Raw genomic sequence first — 22,143 nt, forward strand, 5'->3', positions numbered from 1 at the left:
TTTGGACCTGAGAAAAGCACCAATTCTTCAGTGGTCCTTTCTATCTCTTACGATACGTGAAGGAGAAAGGAGCACCAAAGGGAGTGCATAGCTTGCTCACACAGAGTGTTTGCAACAGATTAACTTGTGCAGTAAGGGTTAGTATCAATACTGCACAACGGAAAAAATAAGTCCAGTTCTGAGATCCTCAATTCAAGAGAGATGTTGAGGTGCTGGAAGGTGTCCAGAGAAGGGCGACAAAGCTGGTGAGGGGCCTGGAATGCAGCCCTGTGAGGAGAGGCTGAGGGAGCTGGGGGTGTTTATCCTGGAGAAGAGGAGGCTCGGGGCTGACCTCATTGCTGTCTACAACTCCCTGAAAGGAGGCTGTAACCAGGTGGGGTCAGTCTCTTCTCCCAGACAACCAGCAACAGAAAAAGGGGACACAATCTTGAGTTGTGTCAGGGGGGTCTAGGCTGGATGTTAGGAGGAAGTTGTTGCCAGAGAGAGTGATTGGCATTGGAATGGGCTGCCCAGGGAGGTGGTGGAGTCACAGTCCCTGGAGGTCTTGAAGCAAAGCCTGGTTGAGGCACTTAGTGCCATGGTCTAGTTGACTGGATAGGGCTGGGTGCTAGGTTGGCCTGGATGATGTTGGAGGTCTCTTCCAACCTGCCTGATTCTATGATTCTATGATTATTAGAAGATAAATAATTTTCTAACTTGGTCTGATAGCAGAGTTCATGTGACTGCATAACAGTGTTCACTGGTGGAGTTTTTGGAGGGTAATTCTTCCTCCGCCCCCTTCCCCATATTTCATATGTCTTCATGACATTATGAATTGAAACCACCTTAAACTTTAAACTAGAGAAGAGCAGATGTAGTTTCTATGTTAGGAACAAGTTCTTTACCATGAAGGTAGTGGAACACTGGAAGAGGTTGCTTAGAGAAGTGGTTGAGGCCCCATCCCTGGAAGTATTTAAAATGAGTCTTGACAGGGCTCTGAGCAGCCTGATCTTGTTGAGGATGCCTCTGCTTACTGCAGAGGGGGTTGGACTAGATGTCCTTTGGAGGTCACTTCCACCCCAGAGCATTCTGTGATTGTATGATTAAGCAGGTGCTGGAAGAGTACCAGGGGATGTAAAAGTATTTCTGTTACGCATACTGATAATGGAGCAGAGGCTATGTATCATAGAGTTTTTGGATCATGAGAGAGAACTATCTCTAGAAGGTTTGGAAACTATACATTTAAAAATGGAATTTGAATCATTTCTTGCTAGTGGAAAGTGGAGTAGGTTCTGTTCTTAGTAAGCTGGATATTCCACTGAGGAGGAGGTAGGAATTCTCATAGACGTCCTGACTGCATCTGTATTAGACAATCTGCCCAAGACCATTCTCTGGCACTGAGGCCAACTGGCATGCAGCACATCCTGTATTCATAGTCACAATCTCTCCCTCTAAAAAGCAGGTGGCTGGAGGCAGCCTGCCTCATGGGCTCAGTTCCTAGCCTGTGCTGATTTCCAGATTGTGAATATAGGAAGTATTTTGGAGTGAGCTCTGGTGCAGACTTAAAAGTGTGACCAGGAGACTTTAATGGTAAAGTTGATTGTGGTTAATTGCCTGGGAATGTTCCCTCAAACTGTTTAACTGACTAGTGTAGATACTGATCACTTTCACACGTAGAGCTGAGAAGTATGCCCTGCTTGGATGCTTGTAGAATGGTCTGGGTTGGGAAGGACCTCCAAAGGTCCAACCCCCTCTACAGTAAGCAGGGGCATCCTCCAATAGATCAGGTTGCCCAGAGCTCTGTCGACCCTCACCATCCCCTCCAGGGATGCAGGACCATAAAATCATAGAATCAACCAGTTGGAAGAGACCTCCAAGATCATCCAGTCCAACCTAGCACCCAGCCCTGTCCAATCAACTAGACCATAGCATTAAGTGCCTCATGCAGTCTTCTCTTGAACACCTCCAGGGATGGCAACTCCACCACCTCCCTGGGCAGTCCATTCCAATGTCAATCACTCTCTTTGTGAAGAACTTCCTCCCAACCTTCAGCCTGGACCTCCCCAGCACAACTTGAGACTGCATCCCCTTGCTCTGTAGCTGTTTGCCTGGCAAAAGAGACCAACCCTCACCTGGCTACAGCCTCCCTTCAGGGAGTTATACACAGCAATGAGATCACCCCTGAGCCTCCGCTTCACAGGATGTTATGGATTGTAAGGGACTCAAAGAGATCATCAACTCCAATCTCCCTGACAGAGCAGGACTACACAATCTAGCTCAAGTCACAGAGGAATGCATCCAGATGGGCCTTGAAAGTCTCCAGAGAAGGGAATGCCCTCAAGCAATTTCTTGGAGTATCTCAAAAGCTTTACATGTTCCCCTTATTGCTAACTTCTTCTTTAAACAGCAATTATTCTCTGTTCACTGTGCATAATTATTTCTGAAGAAATATATTCTCATCCAGTTCTGCTTCCCCCCTGAGCTCATGCATATGTAGCTGTACCACACAACCCCCTGACTTTTCAAAGTGCAGAGAAGTGGTGAATGTGACCGTGAGAGTGGGATGCTTGTTGGTTGGAGTTTTGGTTGACTGATTTTCCTGTTTGCACAGCTCTTGTGTAGGCTACACTCTGTGTTTCAGTCACTGCACCTTGTAATTCTCCTTAGGAGCACTGTTGAAGCCCTGGTGGCACTGTTCTTGCTTATCTAGCAGGCTGCAGTAGGAAAACAGTTGGAAATGAAAAACAAACAATTAAAACAAAACAAATAACAACCACCAGGCTCACAGGCTCACAGGATGTCAGGGGTTGGAAGGGACCCAAGCAGATCATCGAGTCCAACCCCACAGCCACAGCAGGACAATCCTATCTAACACAGATCACAGAGGAACACATCCAGACAGGCCTTCAAAGTCTCCATGAAAAGAGACCCCACAACCTCTCTGGGGAGCCTGTTCCAGTGCTCTGGGACCCTCACAGTAAAGAAATTCCCCCTTGTGTTGAGGCAGAACCTCTTTTGCTGCAACTTACACCCATTGCTCCTTGTCCTAGCCCAGGGAGCAAAGTGAGCAGAGCCTGTCTCCCCCTCTCCTGGCCAGCCCTCAGATACTTATAAACATTTATCAAATCCCATCTCAGTCTTATTTTCTCCAGACTAAGCAGCCCCAGGTCCCTCAGCCTCTCCTCATAAGCCATGACCTCCAGTCCCCACATCATCCTCATAGCCCTCCGCTGGACTCTCTCCAGCAGATCCCTGTCCCTTTTTAACTGGGGAGCCCAAAACTGAACACAGTATTCAAGATGAGGACTCAGCAGGGCAGAGTAGAGGGGAAGGAGAACCTCCCTTGATCTGGTGGACACACTCTTCCTAACACACCCCAGGATGCCATTGGCCTTCTTGGCCACAAGGGCACATTGCTGTGCCATGGTTAACTTGGTATCCACCAGGACCCCCAGATCCCTCTCCACAGGGCTGCTTTCCAGCAGATCAACTCCCAGCCTGTACTGGTGCAGTTTATTATTCCTCCCCGGATGCAGGACTCTGCACTTGTCCTTGTTGAACTTCATCTGTTCCTCTGTGCCCATCTCTCAGTCATTCCAGGTCTCTCTAGATGGCCACACATCCTTCAGCCATCCAGAACCAAAACCCAACACCAAAAAGAAGTTTAAAAACAGAAGGAGGTGGGAAGGGATGGCACTTAGTGCCATGATCTAGTTGAATGGATAGGTTTGGCTGATGAGATTGGACTGGATAATCTTGGAGATCTCTTCCAACCTGGTTGATTCTATGAAATGCAGATGAGATCTGCAGAGATCTCAATGAGGCCAGCCTCCTTCCCACAGTAATGGCAACCACACCTAAATGATAGTCTCTAGATGTTTGCATTGCCTGTAGCTGACACAGATGAGGCCCTTCTAGGCTATTCCATGGTCTCAAGCCACTGTGGCTTGAGTTTTCTTCCCTTTGCATATGTGCTAAAAGGATAGAATGATAGAAGCACTGGCAGGCTGCTATTAGATCTCCCCAGAGCCTCCTCTTTTCCAGGCTCAACAACCCCAGCTCCCTCAGCCTGTCCTCTAGCAGAGTTGCTCCAACCCCCTGATCATTTTTGTAGCCCTCCTCTGGCCTACTCCATCAGGTCCACATCCTTCCTGTGTTCAGGACTCCAGAGCTGGATGCAGCACTCCAGCTGAAGTTTCCCTAGAGCAGAACAAGGTGTCAGAATCTCCCCTCTCCATCTCTGACCATGCTGCTTTTGATGCAGTCCATGATGTGATTTGCCTTCTGAGCTGCAAGCTCACACTGTCTGCTCATGTGCAGCTCCTCATCCATCAGCGCTCCGAAGTCTTTTTCCACTGGGCTGATTTCTATCTCCTCATCCCCCAGTCTATATTGATAGTGAGGATTGTTCCAGCCCAGGTGCAGAGCCCTGCACTTGTTCTTGTTGAACCTCATAAGATTCACCTGGGCACACCTCTCCAGCTTGTTCAGGCCCCTTTGGATGCCATCCTGGCCCTCTGGCACATCAACAGCACCACTCAGCTTGGTTTCATCTGCACACTTGCTGAAGGTGCCTTGATCCCACTCTCTTTATCAGTGATAAAAATATTAACCAACACAGGTCCCAGTATGGACCCCTGAGGGACACCAATTGTCACTTTGGTCCTAAGCTAATTAGAAGCTGAAAGGGAAATAACTACAGGTCAAAAAACAGTGTGCACTTTCTGAGCATTGTTAGCTTGAAAATGGCTTTGACTCATCTAAATCCATTTAGCTGGCCTGGAAAAAAAAGGGAATGTATGCAAGTAAGGACTAGTCTGAAAGCATCATCCAGCTTCCCTTAAAAGCCATTGGAATTTTGGATGTACTATTGGAAGCAAAACTATGACAAGCATCTCTAACTGTGCGACTGCTTCTATTCCTGTACAAACCATGGACCAGCATGACCAGGAATTAGAGACCACCACTAGGATTGCTCCATAGCTTCAAGGTGAATCATTTGCTCTGCTGTGGTCTTCAGCTGCTAGAATATTAATCATAAAACCATAGAGTCAAGCAGGTTGGAAGAGACCTCCAAGGTCTTCTAGTCCAACTTATCAGTCAGTACAATCCAATCAACTAGACCATGGCACTAAGTGCCTTACCCACTCTTTTCTTCAACACCTCCAGGGATGGCGACTCCACCACCTTCCTGGGCAGCCCATTCCAATACCAATCACTCTCTCTGCCAGCAACTTCCTCCTAACATCCAGCCTAGACCTCCCCAAGCACAACTTGAGACTGTGTCCCCTTGTTCTGTTGCTGGTTGCCTGGGAGAAGAGACCAACCCCACCTGGCTACGGCCTCCCTTCAGGTAGACAGCAATGAGGTCAGCCCTGAGCCTCCTCTTCTCCAGTCTAGCACTCCAGCTCCCCCAGCCTCTCTTCACAGGGCTGTGTTCCAGGCCCCTCACCAGCTTCCTTGCCCTTCTCTGGACACCTTCCAGTATCTCAAAATCACTCTTGAATTGAGGAGCCCAGAACTGGACACAGCACTCAAGGTGTGGCCTGACCAGTGCTGAGTACAGGGGCAGAATAACCTCCCTTGTCCTACTGGCCACACTGTTCCTGGTCCAGGCCAGGATCCCATTGGCTCTCTTGCCCACCTGGGCACACTGCTGGCTCATCTTCAACTACTATCTACCAGCACCCCCAGGTCCCTTTCTGCCTGGCTGCTCTCCAGCCACTCTGTCCCCAGCCTGTATTGCTGCTTGGGCTTGTTATGACCGCAGTGTAGAACCCTGCACTTGGCCTTGTTAAATCTCATCCCATTGGCCTCCCTTCATTCATTAGTTAAGATCAGTCAAACTGAGAGGTAAAAGTGCATGCCCAGAAGTAAACTTCCACTTGAAAATTCTTTTCTGATGCTTTAATTAATGAATCTTGATGGTTTCAGTAATTTAAGATGTTAATGTTGGCAACCACTCCAACATGTAAGTGAGAAGTGACCCCTCTGAAGGGACTACTAAGTGCAGGTGAACCTATCAATGGGTTATCAACTTTAACTTCTGTGTACAAAAGCCTTTCATAATCTGACACTGAACAGAGTGACTGTTTTTTTCCTTGTCTCACTGACAGAAGTGGTCATCCTTCAGTAGGAGTGGCAGGACAACATTACTGACTGCTGAAGGCCGGTTTGATGATAGCAAATGTTCTGCACAAGAGAATTTCATGGCTGACAAATTTTTGCTATGGAGATGGTTTCCTCTAGCAGGTTAGTAAGCAGATGAGATAGTGTGGAAGTCATGTTTTAGGTAACTATAGCAAAGACCAGCAGAATTCGGGGTCTGGAATGCTGAGGTACATGGCATGGAAAGTCTGGTGACACTTCTTATGTCAAGGCATTTCTCTTTAATGTCTATTTTAACAACAAAGAAGGTTCAAAGCTTTGTTTATTAATTATTCAGTATCTGGATACAAGATAAATACTCAAAATCCCCATGTGAAAGACATTTAGATTTGCAAGAAAGCAAAAGTATAACCCAAAAGCCAAACATACCTTGGAGGTAAGTGAACAAAATTGCCTCTGGGGCTAATAAGGAGAAGTGACCTGTCTGTTAATCTTTGTAAAGTCCAGAGAAGCTGCAAGTCTAGAGGAGGGCCACAAAGATGATCCAAAAACTGGAGTACCTCTGCTATGATGACAGGTTGAGGGAGCTGGGAGTGTTCATCCTGCAGACGAGAAGACTCCTATGAGCAGAGGCTGAGGGAGCTGGGATTGTTTAGCCTGGAGAAGAGGAAGCTCAGGGCTGACCTCATTGCTGTCTACAACTACCTGAACGGAGGCTGTAGCCAGGTGGGGTTGGTCTCTTCTCCCAGACAACCAGCAACAGAAGAAGAGGACACAGTCTCATGTTGTGCTGGGGGAAGTCTAGGCTGGATGTTAGGAGGAAGTTGTTGTCAGAGAGAGTGATTGGCATTGGAATGGACTGCCCAGGGAGGTGGTGGGGTCACCATCCATGGAGGTGATATATATATATATATATATTTATATATATTTTTATATATATATGTTTATAAATATATTTAAATAAATAAGTATTACAACTATTTCAGAAGCACTCTCTGCTGTCTCTATGATTATGGATTAGTCCCAGTGATGTCAACTTTTGTTCCATTCCAGGAATCCTATTCCAATAGACTTGAGGGCTGCATGGAGATGGTGGAGTCGCTGTCCCTGGAGGTGTTCAAGCAAAGCCTGGATAAGGCACTTAGTGCCATGGTCTAGTTGATGGGACAGGGCTGGGTGCTAGGTTGGACTGGATGAGCTTGGAGGTCTATTCCAACCTGGTTGATTCTATGATTCTATGATTCAGTCATATCCTTTGTTTCCTTTGGGTCTTGACAGACCAAATTAAATAGAGCTCTCTCTTCTAGTGCTAGCTGGTATGTGCTGTGAGGAGAAGGCAGCATGGAAACAATATTCCTTGTTTCTCAAACTCAGCTTTGCAAAATGACAGGCTGGCAAGTCCTGGTGATGCTGAGATGTGTGTGAAGGGCCTAAATTTGGAGGAGAAAATAATCAGAGACTGATGACTGAAAAAAAAATCCAAACCAAACCAAACCAAAACAGTTTGCTTAAGACAAAATGCTTCTTTCCAGGAAGCTCTTCCACAGTCAGCAGCAGCGTTATTTGGCTGGCTGGTTTGAATTCCAGGACTGCAAAGCAAGCATAGCTCTTAAGGCTCTGTTTAGGATATTTTTATTCTTTTGGTTTTGGGATTTGTTTTTGGGTTTTTTTTTTTTGTTTATTTGTTAAGGGTTTTTTTGTTTGTGTATTTTTGTTTGTTTGGTAAGGGTTTGTTGATGTTGTTTTTTGAGGTGGGTTTTTTTTTTTGGTCTGCTGTTGTATAACAAACCCAAACACAAAGCAGTCAGGCTTAAATAAGAATCTCACTAGTTTGAAACTAGCTAGAATGTTTTAGTGAGAAGAATTAGATGATAAGCTGTGAAAAGGAAACAATGGTGATGGCTACTGCACTCATAGGCTTGCTGAGATGTATAAGGACAAGAAGACAAACATAGAGGAGACTGTCTCTGGGGCTGTGTGATGGTTTGGGCTCTTACCCGCCCCCCCCACACTTGTAGGTACCCAGCTAACTCAGACGGACCCTGGGAATATAGATGAAGCAATTTATTTACAGCTAGCAGAATTTACAAGCAGCTATTTACAATATATACAGTTATATACAATTATATACAGAAATATACAAAGGATAAACAATACAGAAGCACAACTCCCCTCCCAGAAACCTGAGTCCCCAGGAGGGGCTCTCAAACCACCCCAACACCTCCCCCGGCCCTCTCAACCTTACCCCAGTTCTCAGGAAGAAGAGAGGTGCGGCCAAGAGGTTAGGGAGCAAGGTTAGTGGGAGCAAGGTTAATGAGATGTGACCAGGTCTGAAAGCAAAGGCAGAAGAAACAAAATGGAGAAAGTTTACTTCTTCTTCCCAGAGTTCTCAGTGTGACTGTGAGAGAAGGAGACACAATTGTTTTTCATTTCACTGCCTGTTATCTAGTTCTTTTACCAAAACATTCCAGCTTGCTTCAAACTAGCACAGGCTGCATGAACTTCTCTTTCTTAACCTAACTTGCTGCTTGACTAATCTATCTGCTTCCTAACCCCCCCTGGCCAACCCTCCACACTCACCTTGGGCATAAGGCAAAATCTGGGGTAAGGGAGAGGGGTAGAAAGAAGGTGGAAGAGTGATTGGGAACCTCTTCTGGAGACTCTGGTTTCTGGGAGGGCTGCTGTGTTTCTGTATTACCTTTTTAACTTGTATATTTCTGTATATCATGGAATCATAGAAACAACCAGGTTGGAAGAGACCTCCAAGATCATCCAGGCCAACCTAGCACCCAGCCCTATCCAGTCAACTAAACTATGGCACTAAGTGCCTCATCCAGTCTTCTCTTGAATACCTCCAGGTGTGGTGACTCCACCACCTCCCTGGGCAGCCCATTCCAATACCAATCACTCTCTCTGCCAACAACTTCCTCCTAACATCCAACCTAGACCTCCCCAAGCACAACTTGAGACTGTGTCCCCTGGTTCTGTTGTTGGTTGCCTGGGAGAAGAGACCAACCCCACCTGGCTACAGCCTCCCTTCAGGTAGTTGTAGGCAGCAATGAGGTCAGCCCTGAGCCTCCTCTTCTCCAGGCTGCGCACCCCCAGCTCCCTCAGCCTCTCCTCATAGCTGTATATATTGTAAATATCTGCTTTTCTATTGTGCTAAGCTGTAAAAATAGCTTCAATCTTCAATTTCCAGATTGACTGGGGCTAGTCTGGGTGATTTTCCTAAGTGTGGGGGGACAGGGAACACCCAAACTGTCACACTTAACACCATCCACTTCTCACCCCTAAAAGCCCCACAATTTCCTTGTCTGATTTTCCTGCCACAGATGTGAACTCCTGCTGTAAAGTTTCCTCCTGCTCCTTGCAGAGTGCTCAGAGGCAGGAACCAATGTGACATGCTTTGAATATGTTTTCCTTTTTAGAAGGGGCTTACTTTGTGGATTTTATTTACTTTTTTTTTTCGGTTGTTGAGTTTTTGGGTTTTTTTTGGCCCAAGGCTAATGTACATCTGATGTCAGGCTTCCCAGATGAGAATGGTTAGACTGCTGTTGACATTTGAAGAAATATGTGCGAGTGGAAAAAATATCCTGGGAGTGCTGCCAATGGCTGATTCTGTATTGTTTTAGTCTCTGTTAAATAAGAAACATGATCCAGGTAACCTTTACTGAAAAGAAGCCTACCTCATGAAGTGCCTCTACTCAGGGGTATGCCACACATGCCTTCTCAATTTAAGGAAAGGACAGGAATGAATTCTGCTAGGCTGTAACACATTCAGGGAATGTTCAATTCCCATTTCTGCCCAGCTGATAAACAGCCAATTAACATAGGATCACAGAGTCATAGAATTATAGAATCAGTCAGGGTTGGAAGGGACGCAAGGATCATCTAGTTCCAACCCCCCCGACATGCCCAGGGACACCTACCCTAGAGCAGGCTGCCCACAGCCTCAGCCAGCCTGGCCTTAAACGTCTCTTCCAACCTTGGTGATACTGTGATACTGTGATACCTCCAGCCATGGGACCTCAACCACCTCCCTGGGCAACCCATGCCAGGCTCTCACCACTCTCATGCTCAGCAACTTCCTCCTCAAGTCCAGTCTGAACCTACCCATCTCCAGCTTTGCTCCATTCCCCCTAGTCCTGTCACTCCATGAGAGCCTAGAAAGTCCCTGCCCAGCTTTTTTTGTAGCCCCCTTCAGATCCTGGAAAGCCACAAGAAGGTCACCTGGGAGCCTCCTCTTCTCCAGACTCAACAGCCCCAACTCTTTCAGTGTCATAGCAGAGCTGCTCCAGCCCTCTGATCATGTCATGGCCCTTCTCTGGGCACACTCCAGCATCTCTACATCCCTCTTGTAATAGTGGCTCCAGAACTGGATGCTGTACTCCAGGTTGGGTCTCAGCAGAGCAGAGTAGAAGGGGAGAGTCTTCTCCTGATGCAGCCCAGGATCTGTTTGGCCCTCTGGGCTGCAAGTGCACACTGCTGGCTCATATTGAGCTTCCTATTCACCAGCATCCCCAAATCCCTTTCCTCAGGGCTGCTCTCCAGCCTCTCACTGCCCAGCCTGGATTTGTACATCTTTCCCAAGGGGAGAAATGACTACTCAACAACAACAACAACAACAAAAATCCTGGAAATAAAAGAATTTTCCAAGGTGAAACTGTGAGGATAAGAATGAAAGTGGTTCAGACAAATCTCTTGCCTGATCCGTGGCTGTTGCTTGCAGTTTGGTGCTGACTCGTCTGAGACGAAGGAGCGTAGAGCTGAGCTGCTCTGCAGCGAATCAAGTCTGCAGCTTTCCATTCCGCAGCACGGTGGTGGAATCTGGAGGGGTGAACGCAGCTGATTTAACAACGGTGCTGTGAATGTCAGTAATGCTTTGTTGGCCATGCAGAATGTTCCTTTTAACTGCAAAGGGCTGAGAGGAGGCGTTCCCAAGGCACAGGTTAAACGCTGCTCTCCCTTGAAGAGAAGCAGAGTACCCTAAGCGAGCAGGAGGCTGTACAGGGGTTAAAGCAGTACAGGATGTGCTCAAAGGGTGCAGCATCAGCGCTCACTAAGAACAGATGGGCTATGTATATCCAGGGCTACAGCCGGCCCCCGCTGAGTTGTTGGCTCTGTTGGGTTTGAATCTCAGTAGGAGGCTGGAGCTGGTGCTTTTCTCTGAGGGAAAACAGTGCTCAGCGAGTGGCAGGGCCTGCAGCTCCAGCTGAGCTCAGCGCTGAGCCCAGGCTGCTAGCACCCAGCGTCTTGCCCCTGTAAGAAGCACAACCTGCTGATGTGCTCTGTGGGTCAGTACTCAAGAGGAGCAGCAGCTCACTTTCTGCTTCGGTGAGCACATCACAGTCCCTCTGCTCTGCCCATTATGAATGAATTGCTTCTTGTTTGTCTGGCCTGTCCCCCATTTACATTTTCACATAAACATGAGGAGGAATTTTTTCCCTGTGAGGGTGACACAACACTGGAACAGGCTGCCCAGGGGGGTTGTGGAGTCTCCTACTCTGGAGATATTCAGAACTTGCCTGGACACATTCCTGTGTGATCAGGCAAAGGTAATCCTGCTCTGGCAGAGGGGTTGGACAGGATGAGCTTTCGAGGTCCCTTTCAGCCTCTTACATTCTGTGATTCTGTGATCATTCTCCTAATGCTATCTCTCTTCTGCACAGTCAGCAGAGTCACAGAATCATGGAACATGAGGGGTTGGAAGGGATCTCAAAAGATCATCCAGTCCAACCCCCTTGCCAGGATTACCTAAGGCAGGTCACAGAAAGGTATCCAGGCAGGTTTGGAATATCTCCAGAGAAGCAGACTCCAAAACCTCTCTGGGCAGCCTGTTACAGTGTTTTGTCACCCTCACAGTGAAAAAGATCTTCCTTACATTCACAAGGAGGCCTGGAACACAAACCCTATGAGGAGAGACTGAGGGAGCTGGGGGTGTGCAGCCTGGAGGAGGCTCAGGGCTGACCTCATTGCTGTCTACAACAACCTGAAGGGAGGCTGTAGCCAGGTGGGGTTGGTCTCTTCTCCCAGGCAACCACCAATAGAACAAGGGGACACAATCTCAAGTTGTGCCAGGGGAGGTCTAGGCTGGATGTTAGGAGGAAGTTGTTGTCAGAGAGAGTGATTGGCATTGGAATGGGCTGCCCAGGGAGGTGGTGGAGTCACTGTCCCTGGAGGTGTTCAAGAAAAGCCTGGCTGAGGCACTTAGTGCCATGGTCTAGTTGACTGGATAGGGCTGGGTGCTAGGTTGGACTGGATGATGTTGGAGGTCTCTTCCAACCTGCTTGATTCTATGATTCTGTGATCACCAGCTCTCTTCTGTGTACTTTACATTCCCATTCTGACATGGCCAAGTGGCTGTGGCTGTGCCTGGTGCTGCATACCAGCCTGTGTGCTCTGGAGTGTGTATGTTGGCTTTGGCAGGGCTCCCTGGGCCAGCTCATGTTGTGGATGGCTTCCCCCACAACAGGGATACTGTATCTTAGTAGTGGCTTTAGCAGGAAGTTCAAATGCAGATATTTTCTGACGTTATGGTTCAGATTGGATGTTAAGAGGAATTTATTCACTGAGACAATGGTCAAACACTGCAGCAGGCTTCCTAGAGAAGTGGATGATGCCCTGCATCTGCTAGTGTTTAGAAGGCATTTTGGCAATGTCCTTAATAGAATCACAGAATCACAGAATCAGAGAATCAGTCAGAGTTGGAAGGGACCACAAGGACCATCTAGTTCCAACCCCCCCGACATCCCCAGGGACACCCTACCCTAGAGCAGGCTGGACACAGCCTCAGCCAGCCTGGCCTTAAACACCTCCAGCCATGGGGCCTCAACCACCTCTCCGGGCAACCCATGTCAGGCTCTCACCACTCTCATGCTCAACAACTTCCTCCTCATGTCCACTCTGATTCTCCCCACCTCCAGCTTTGCTCCATTCCCCCTAGTCACTATCACTACCTTACAGCCTAAAAAGTCCCTCTCCACCTTTTTTTGTAGCCCCCTTCAGATCCTGGAAGGCCACAAGAAGGTCACCTGGGAGCCTCCTCTTCTCCAGACTCAACAGCCCCAACTCTTTCAGTCTGTCCTCATAGCAGAGCTGCTGCAGCCCTCTGATCATGTCATGGCCCTTCTCTGGACACGCTCCAGCATCTCCACATCCCTCTTGTCATAGTAGCTCCAGAGCTGGATGCAGTGTTTTAAATTTTGGTCAGCCCTAAAGTGGTCAGGCAGTTGGACTGGATGATCATTGTAGATTCTTTCCAATATTTATTTTCTGGTTTTTCTCCTTACCAAATATGTGGGTTTTCTTGGAGGCAGGGAGTAAATCAGAACTGGTTCACTGATCTGTGTGGAAATTAGAAGACATTTGATGCACTGCCCTTGTTAAGCAAGGCTGCAGCATTTTGTCATCAGTGCAGTGATGGATTACTTGTGAAACCTGGGAGAGAGCCTCACCAGGCTGAACATTATTTCCAGCTTCATACTATCCAAATCATGCTGTATCTATAACAAGACAACAATCAAAAGGAAGAACCTGGGGGGAAGAACCAGGGAGGTGGTGGAGTTGCCGTCCCTGGGGGTGATGAAGAAAAGCCTGGATGAGCACTTAGTGCCATGGTCTAGTTGATTGGCTAGGGCTGGGTGCTAGGTTGGACTGGATGATCTTGGAGGTCTCTTCCAACCTGCTTGATTCTATGATTCTATGATTTCAGAACAGAAGTGCATCTGGGGCATTGCCACAACATATGCATGTGCTGAAAATCATCTTTCATTGTCTATTGCAGAATTTTGGTCTCATTTGGTGGAGGTTTCTTTGGGGAAAATGCAGTTCATGTAGCAGGGACATTATGTGGTTCTTGAGACTTTACTATCAGGAGGGCCTTGAAGATGGTCAGAGGGCTGGAGAGCCTCCCCTATGGAGACAGACTGAGAGAGTTGGGTCTGTTCAGTCTGGAGAAAAGAAGGCTCTGGGGAGATCTTAGAGCAGCCTTCCAGGACCTGAAGGGACCTTACAAGAAAGCTGGGAAGGGTTGTAGTGATGGGACAAGAGGGAATGGATTGAAGCTGCAGTAGAGTGCATTTAGACTTGAGAAGAAATTCTTTCCAGTGAGAGTGGTGAGACACTGGAACAGGTTGCCCAAGGAAGCCAGGAATGGACTCCTGGAGGTGTTCCAGGCCAGGCTGGATGAGACCTTGAGCAAACTGGTCTAATGGATGGTGTCCTGCTGCACGGGGGTTGGACCTAGATGATCTTTAAGGTCTCTTTCAACCTAAACCAAGCTCTAGATGCTGTTTAAGATCCCTTCCAACCTAAACCAGTCTATGCATTTACAGCAGTTTTCCTGCTATAGAGAAAGACCAGGCAGTGAAGATGGCTTTAGATTTTTTTCTAAAGCTGGAAGGCTTCATCTACATGGGAACAGTTCAGGGGGTGGTGATCAATGGTGCCAGGTCCAGCTGGAGAGCTGTGACTAGTGGTGTCCCCCAGGGATCAGTACTGGATCCAGTCCCATTCAACATCTTCATCAGGGCACAGACAGAGTCTGCTCAGCAAGTTTGCTGATGACACCAAGCTGGGAGGCTTGGCTGATACAGCTGAAAGCTGTGTGGCCATCCAGAGAGACCTGGAATGACTGAGAGCTGGGCACAGAGGAACAGATGAAGTTCAACAAGGACAAGTGCAGAGTCCTGCGTCTGGGGAGGAATAGTAAACTGCATCAGTACAGGCTGGGAGGTGATCTGCTGGAAAGCAGCCCTGTGGAGAGGGACCTGGGGGTCCTGGTGGATACCAAGTTAACTATGACACAGCAATGTGCCCTTGTGGCCAAGAAGGCCAATGGCATCCTGGGGTGTGTTAGGAGGAGTGTGTCCAGCAGATCAAGGGAGATTCTCCTCCCCCTCTACTCTGCCCTGCTGAGACCTCATCTTGAATACTGTGTTCAGTTTTGGGCTCCCCAGTCGAAGAGGGACAGGGATCTGCTGGAAAGGGTCCAGCGGAGGGCTATGAGGATGGTTAAGGGACTGGAGGGCATGGGTTATGAGGAGAGGCTGAGGGACCTGGGGCTGCTTAGTCTGGAGAAGACTGAGAGGGGATTTGATAAATGTTTATAAGCATCTGAGGGCTAGGAAGGAGGTGGGGGGACAGGCTCTGCTCACTGCTCCCTGGGCTAGGACAAGGAGCAATGGGTGTAAGTTGCAGCACAAGAGGTTCCACCTCAACACAAGGGGGAACTTCTTTACTGTAAGGGTCCCAGACACTGGAACAGGCTTCCCAGAGAGGTTGTGGAGTCTCCTTCTCTGGAGACTTTGAAGGCCTGTCTGGATGTGTTCCTCTGTGATCTGTGTTAGATAGTATTGTCCTGCTCTGGCAGGGGGGGTTGGACTCGACGATCTGCTTGGGTCCCTTCCAACCCCTGACATCCTGTGAGCCTGTGAACACTCTGGAAGATCATAAAGCTAGGTCTGAAGTATAATGACTTGAAATGGAGCATACTCCTCTGTGAAAAAATCATATCCTGCATAAAGGTTGACCTGACTCATGTGTAACTTAGTCCACTTCAGAATACTCACACAGATTTAATCTTCATTGTTTTAAAGGGGGATGACTGTGCAAGAACTATTTAGAACATGCATGGATTTTGCCTAAGTAAGCAAACACTGTTTTGAAAAGCCATCTTAGAAGTCAGAGAAGACACTGGAGGTTATTGGAAAACCAGACCTGCCATCTCTAGGATCTCTTACACATGATTCCAACAACTGCTTCAGGTGCTGAACAATATTTATTGAGGTAGGTTGGACTGGATGACCTTGGAGGTCTTTTCTATCCTGGTTGATTCTATGATTCTAAGTGTAATGTGGACAATACAATGATGAATTAGGAACCTCGTGAGACAAAGGCAGTTGTAATTGAATGGGATTAAATCATTGTTAGATTAAGCACCTAGATCAGAACGTGCTTGACTGAAACATGAATCCTTTACAGCTAAACCCAATGTTGCTCTGCTTATAAGGTTGACACCTGTATTTATGGACTCTAAGTACAAAAGCAGATTTAAGCCCTGACAATTTGGAGAAGGTGAAAATCAGATTCTTTATATACAGCCAGGTGCTAAATTCCTTTTGTTGCCTGTGGGTGTTGAAGGCAATTGCTAGCACCTGAGATGTACAGATGGAACCGAGAATGACCTGTGCTCCTTGGTATGCAGATATATCATTGCTCTTATCACATTTCTTGGCTACGGAATGAAAGATAACATCGTCCTATAAGGTATTATCCTAGTGTGATGTTTTGTTTCTGATTCTTCCCCCTCTACTCTGCTCTGGTGAGACCCCACCTGGAGTACAGCATCCAGGTCTGAAGCCCCTATTACAAAAGGGATGTGGAGATGCTGGAGGGTGTCCAGAGAAGGGCCATGAGTATGCTCAGAGGACTGGAGCATCTCTGCTGTGAGGACAGACTGAAAGAGTTGGGGCTGTTCAGTCTGGAGAAGAGGAGGCTCCCAGTTGACCTTCTTATGGCCTTCCAGGATCTGAAGGGGGCCTACAAAAAAGCTGAGGAGGGACTTTTTAGGCTCTCAGGGAGTGACAGGACTAAGGGGAATGGAGCAAAGCTGGAGGTGGGGACATTCAGACTGAATGTGAGGAGAAAGTTGTTGAGCATGAGAGTGGTGAGAGCCTGGCATGGGTTGCCCAAGGAGGTGGTTGAGGCCCCATGGCTGGAGGTGTTTAAGGCCAGGCTGGATGAGACTGTGGGCAGCCTGCTCTAGGGTAGGGTGTCCCTGGGCATGGCAGGGGTGTTGGAACTAGATGATCCTTGTGGTCCCTTCCAACCCTGACTGATTCTATGTTTCTATGGTTCCATGATGCTATCACCCAGCCCTGTCCAATCAACCAGACCATGGCACTAAGTGCCCCATCCAGTCTTTTCTTGAACACCTCCAGGGATGGTGACTCCACCACCTCCCTGGGCAGCCCATTCCAATGCCAATCACTGTCTCTGCCAATATCTTCCTCCTAACATCCAGCCTAGACCTCCCCTGGCACACTTTGAGACTGTGTCCCCTCATTCTCTTGCTGGTTGCCTGGCAGAAGAGCCCAACCCCACCTGGCTGCAGCCTCCCTTCAGGTACTTGTAGACAGCAAACAACCCTATGTTGAGCTGCAACTTCCTATGCTGTAGTTTACACCTGTTACCCCTTGTCCCGTTACAATTCCATTTCTATGGTCTCTGGAGAGGCATTGTAGGAAGCTGAGGTTCACTGTCAGTAGATAATGCTTAAGCTGGAAAAAATGGAGTTGTGGGAAGCAGAGTAATTTGAGGCAAATGTGACTTTTGGACTTAAGAAAACTGAGGGTTTTGAACTGAACTCATCTTGAAAGCCCTCACAGACAACATTGATGCTAAGTATTTTAAACAATAGCTGGGATAACAACTTATTCCCTGATTGTTTTGTTGTCTGCAGTTTATAATTGTAGTTTTTAATAGATATTCCTGTCATTTTCTGGCTCCCTTGGAATCCATCTGCATTTTTGGCACAGAGTCATCTCTACCCTTTAGAAGGTAAATGATCCAATATTTCCAGCAACTTTTAATGCGAGAGTTTATCAAGGTTCTGGATCACTAGGATGTTTCCTATAAGCCTCATCCTCTGTTTTGAGCTCCAGCATCTAAAGCTGCATGCAGGGCTTGGCACAGAATCACAGAATGTTAGGATTTGGAAGACAACTGGAAAGAGAATCCAGTCCAACCCCCTCTGCCAGAGCAGGAGCATCTAGAGCAGGTCACACAGGAATGCATCCAGGTGGATTTTGAAGGGGACTCCACAACTTCTCCGGACAGCCTACTCCAGGGGTCTGGCAGGTCACAGTGAAAAAGTTTCTCCTTCTGTTCCCATGGAACCTCCTCTGCTCCAGCTTGCCTCCCTTGCCTCTTGTACTGTCACTGAATATCCCTGAGCAGAGCCTGGCTCTGTCCTCCTGACACTGCCCTGCACATCTTGATCAACATGAATGAGGGCAGCCCTCAGGCTCCTCTGCTTCAAGCCCCATCTCCCTCAGCCTGTCCTCATCAGGGAGGTGATCCATTGCCTTCAGCAGCTTTCTGGCTGTTTCTGAGATGGTCAAGTGATATAGTAAAAACAAAACTGTATTTCTTATCTGTGGGTGTATGGAACTCTCCTAAAAGACTCTTTCATCTTTTGCTCTTTTCAGTTTGTGAATGGCCTGGTTCTTTGTACAGCTAGCAAAGCTGCTAGCAAGCCTGCCTTATCAAGCTGGCTTACCAGTTTTGACAGCCTCAGTGAGGCTCAGAGACAACACCTCCTACAGGCTCCAGCAACACCTGCTGAAGTTAGATTCTGTCAGACTCAACATTGCCTTGCCAGCCTGCACTTGCCGTTGCAGATAGGCAGCTAGTAGCTGAAGGACCAGCAACCTGACCTGATATCAAGGGAGCTGGTATAGCTTCAGCAAACCCTGTGTTTTTCTGATGTGACTGTGCTCCTCATCTATGCTCCTAGTTGACAGGGGGAAAGCCTGTCCTCACAAAGCTTGTGTAAGAGAGGAAAAGTGATGCCTCAGAATGACTCCTCTCATACTGCTGAACACAGCAAGGCTGATCTAATTAAACTGCATACATAGAAATGAAAGAGCTGAACTAACCCTTACTGGGGCAGTCAAAGTGTGCAGCTTAAGTACTTGTCAGTGCCTGTCTTAGAACACAGCCTCAGTCCTGATGCAGTTGGAGACACTTGATGCATTGCTTCACAGGGGTAAGAGCTGAGCCTGTTTGCTCTCTATGTAGTAGTGATCTTACTTAAAATACAGTGAGACTGAGAACTAATTAATAGATGGGTAGGATAAGTATAGAAGTTGCATAAATCAGTTAATAGTAGTCAGTCTGAAACTTGTTGTTGGAAGTCAGTCGCTTCTTCCACATAGTAAGCGTTCAGTTTTGAGGGCACTTTACAAGAAGGACACTGCATTGCTGGAGTGGGTCTGGAGAAGGGCAGTGAAGCAGGTGAAGGGCCTCAGAACAAGTCTTATGAGGGGTGTGCAAGGGAGCTGGAGTCATTCAGTGCAGAGAAGAGAAGGATGAGGGGACACCTCATTGCTTTCCACAACTATCTGAAAGGAGGATGTAGTGAGATTGGAGCCAGCCTCTTCTGCATAGTATCAGGTGATAGTACAAGAGCAAATGGCTTCAAGTTGCACCAGGGGAGGTTTAGATTGGATATTAGGGAAAAAAAGTTGTAAAGCACTGGAGCAGGCTGCCCAGGGAAATGATTGAGTCACCATCTATGGAGGTATGAGGAAGCATAAATGTAGTGTGTAGTGCTGTGGTTTCGTTGAGGGCTTGGTAGTGCTGGGTTAACAGCTGGACTTGATCTTAAAGCTCTTGTCCAGCTTAAATGAGTGTGATTTTATGATTCTTGGGAAAAACACAACTATGGACCTCTATTTCTAGGACAGAAACATTTTAAGATGGAGAAATCCATTCCCTCTCATTCTGTCTCTATAAGCCCTTGTAAAAAGTCCCTTCCTGGCTTTGTCGTAGCCCTCCTTCAGGTACTGCTCTCCCCAGAGCCTTCTTTTCTCCAGGCTGAACAGCCTCAGCTCTCTCAGCCTGTCCTCATAGGAGAGGTCTTCCAGCTTTCTTATCATCTTCATGGCCCTTCTCTGGACCTACTCCAGCAGTTCCATGTCCTTATGCTGGGGACCCTAGAACTGGAGGAGTGCTCAAGGTGGGGTCTCATCAAAGCAGAGTAGAAGAACAGAAACACCTCCCTCATCCTGCTGGTAACACTTCTATTGATGCAGCCCAGCACACAGCTGCCTTCTGGGCTGCAAATGCACATTGCCAGCTCCTGTAGAGTTTTTCATCAACTGACACTCTCAAGTCCTTTTCCACAAGACTGCTCTTGAGCCACTCACCCATCCTGTACTTCTCTTTTGTGATCTTCTGCTTTATGTTTAATTGTGCTCACTGTTAGCTTTTGAAGTCACTCTGAGTGACACCATTCCTTGCATTGTTTTACTTAGCAATATGATTAGGCTGGTCCAGAATAAAATTGTACCATTGCCATCCAGGATATGTGGAGAGTGATTTGCCATTGGAATGGGCTGCCCAGGGAGGTGGTGAAGTTGCCATCTTTGGAGGTGTTCAAAAAAAGGGTGGCTGAAGCACTTAGTGCCGTGGTCTAGTTGATTGGACAGGGCTGGGTGCTAGGTTGGACTGGATGAGCTTGGAAGTCTCTTCCAACCTGGTTGATTCCATGATTCTATTCTTTGAGACTTCAATGCCCTCGTGGCCCATCAGACACATAAAGCAGGTATCACAAAGGTGTTTCGAGATGAGCCTGCTCAGTCTTGTAGGAACTGCAAGTTAAATGTCTGTTGGAGGTAGTAAAGGCAAGTGAAAAAGACCTATAAGATCACCAAGTCCAACCATAACCCAGTTACCATGACCACAAAGCTATATCTTGAAGCACCACATCTACACATTTCTTGAACACCTCCAGGGATGGCCACTCCACCACCTCCCTAGGCAGCCTATTCTAACCCCTCACCACTCTCTCAGTAAATACTTTTTTTCCTAATATCCAGCCTAAACCTCTGCCGGTACAACAAATTCATTTCCTCTCATCCAGTCTCTAGTTACTTGGAAGAAGAAACCAACACCAGCCTCACTGCAACCTCAGGCAGCTGTAGAGAATTGTATTTTCTGAACACCCTACATCCTTGAAAGAAAACAGTTCACTGAGAAGGTCCTTTGCTTTGCTCTACACTAGTTGACTACAAGTGAGCACCGTGGACTGCATCCCTGCATCTTCCTTTCCTTGTGTTTGGATGAGTGAGAGTGTGATGGTTTGGGAGTTACCCGGCCACCCCCACACCCAGACTAGACTCAGCCAGGTGAAAGTTAAGGAATGAAGCTGTATTTAACCTTAGCACAATATACAAGCAGATATACACAATTATATACAGATATACACAAGTTAAAGGTAATACAGAAACACAATACCCCTCCCAGAAAGCAATCCGAGTCCCCAGGAGGGCTCCCGACCCAATCCCCTCTTCCCCCTCCCTCCTTCCCTCCCTTCAGAAATAACCAGATCAACCCACGTATATCTCACAGGCTCACAGGATGTCAGGAATTGGAAGGGACCCAAAGAGATCATTGAGTCCAAACCCCCTGCCAGAGCAGGACCATACAATCTAGCTTAGGTCACACAGGAACACATCCAGACAGGCCTTGAAAGTCTTCAGAGAAGGAGACACCACAACCTCTCTGGGCAGCCTGTTCCAGTGCTCTGTGTCCCTTATAGTCAAGATGTTTCCCCTTTTGTTGAGGTGGAACCTCCAGTGCTGCAGCTCACATAGAATCACAGAATCACAGAATTTCTTAGATTGGAAAAGCCCTTCAAGCTCATTGAGTCCAATCATCAGTTTCACACTGACAAGTCCTTGACTAAACCAAATCCCTCAGCACAACATCTAAGCACTAGGAATTGCTATGGTTAGAAAGGATCACCAGGATCATCCAGTCCAACCTTCATTCTAGCAGCCTGCATCACCAGACCATAGCCTCAAGCACCACATCCACTCTCTGATCATGTCACTGATCCTGCAGCTAATACTATGGCAGAGTTTGGATTTGTCAAGTCAAGTTTTCTTCATGTTGTGATCAGTTCAATCTCTTTGGCCTAGAACCTTATTCCATTCATTCACCTGATATGAACTGGACCAACTTATCTGAAGACCAGTACTGAAACATCTCTATAGTGTGGTAAAGAACACAAGTGCTATGAGGAGAGGCTGAGGGATCATCCAGTCCAACCTTCATCCTAGCATCCTTCATCACCAGACCATAGCCTCAAGCACCACATCCACTCTCCTTTTAAACACCTCCAGGGATGGCAACTCCACTACCTCCTGTGGAGCCTGTTCCAGTGCCCGCTCAGTAAAGAACTTCCTCCCAACATCCAACTTAAACCTACCCTGATGCAGCTTGAGGCCACGTGATGTCTCACATTTAACTGTGCACCTGAGGGATGAC

The 22,143-nt window shown here is 47.5% G+C and overlaps 1 long non-coding RNA gene across 2 annotated transcripts in view; it reads left to right on the top strand.

The window, feature by feature from the left end:
* LOC135174805 (uncharacterized) overlaps positions 1-22,143 on the top strand; it is a 36,601-nt gene that overhangs the window by 10,201 nt on the left and 4,257 nt on the right. For both annotated transcript variants that reach the window (XR_010302094.1, XR_010302093.1), the window contains one exon: positions 15,684-15,873. This is a non-coding gene — a long non-coding RNA (uncharacterized LOC135174805). The remainder of the gene's footprint in view (positions 1-15,683; positions 15,874-22,143) is intronic.

The sequence above is a fragment of the Pogoniulus pusillus genome, chromosome 4 (genome assembly GCF_015220805.1).
Source record: "Pogoniulus pusillus isolate bPogPus1 chromosome 4, bPogPus1.pri, whole genome shotgun sequence".
Classification (NCBI taxonomy): Eukaryota; Metazoa; Chordata; class Aves; order Piciformes; family Lybiidae; genus Pogoniulus; species Pogoniulus pusillus.